Consider the following 1,046-nt stretch of genomic DNA (forward strand, 5'->3'; position numbering starts at 1 on the left):
GGCTTCTGAAGTGGAGGGCAGTCTGAGCCCTTCATCTGTGGGATCTGACACTCTCTTCAGGTAGGTCATGTCAGAACTGAGATAAATTGTAGGACACCCAGCTGCTGTCGCAGAATTGTTTTGTGTGGGGAAAACCCACACATCTGGTGTCAGAAGTGTGGTAGTCGTATTCGAGTAACGGAGAAACACAGGAGGGAAGACTGTTTTTTTTTTTCCTTAGTCGCCCTTCCACCATCCATTCTCTCTACCCGGCTCTGCCTTGCTCTGTGTCTTGGGATGCTGACCCCTGTGGATGGCATCAGTAAGCTCTCTTGCCCTCCGGCTTCTTGTTGAGTTGAGCCAGTGAGAAGAATTAGGAAATAGGAATGCGGGAAAAGAAAGAAGCCCTCCTGCTGAGGTCTTTCCCCAGAGAGCTAAGAACGCCGGGTAGGAGACCCAGGAGGGTAGGACTTGGAAGAGGATTGGAGTTCAGGGCCTCGGCCAACGGGACAGAGCTAAGGGGCGGTCACAGGCTCTCTGGCTCAGACCCAGGCAGGCGGAGCGAGAGTACTCATTCATCCAGGGCCAGCCCAGGGCTGAGACTGCCGAGCTGGCTGGACCGGCCCAGGCCCGTCTCAGGGCTGGGAGGGGATTTCCTCCGGCTCCCTCCCCCAGGGGCTGGGCCGGAGGGAACCTGTGCGGAGGATTTTAATTTGGGGAGGGACTTAGGAGTGCCTGGCAGGGCGGGAACTTCAGGGCATCTGAGGCAGTCCCTCGTCCTGGAACACGGGGGGAGCAATCTGTCCTGCGTGGAACGGCCCTTGGCCTCCCCGAGGTAAGCTGCGAGAGCTGGTAGCTGGTGGACCGGGTCCCTCTGTCTGGCGGGTGGGGGGAGAGCCCGAGGCCCAGAGCCAAACGTGGGGTGCTCCCTTGGCAGCCTCCTTCCGCAGTAGCCTTCATGAGTGGCCGCTTGGGATCCTGCTACTTTCATTTTAAAAGTTGGCAGCACGGGGCTTCCCTGGTGGCGCAGTGGTTGAGAGTCCGCCTGCCGATGCAGGGGACACGGG

The 1,046-nt window shown here is 59.0% G+C and overlaps 1 protein-coding gene across 1 annotated transcript in view; it reads left to right on the top strand.

The window, feature by feature from the left end:
• Positions 1 to 701: 701 nt before the first annotated feature.
• The window catches only part of RHBDL2 (rhomboid like 2), a 53,642-nt gene continuing 53,297 nt past the window's right edge, over positions 702 to 1,046 (top strand). The window contains exon 1 of the mRNA XM_007453782.1: positions 702 to 814. The gene's annotated coding sequence lies outside the window, so the exon portion shown is untranslated. The remainder of the gene's footprint in view (positions 815 to 1,046) is intronic.

This window comes from Lipotes vexillifer, unplaced genomic scaffold (assembly GCF_000442215.2).
Source record: "Lipotes vexillifer unplaced genomic scaffold, Lipotes_vexillifer_v1.1 scaffold213, whole genome shotgun sequence".
NCBI lineage: Eukaryota > Metazoa > Chordata > Mammalia > Artiodactyla > Lipotidae > Lipotes > Lipotes vexillifer.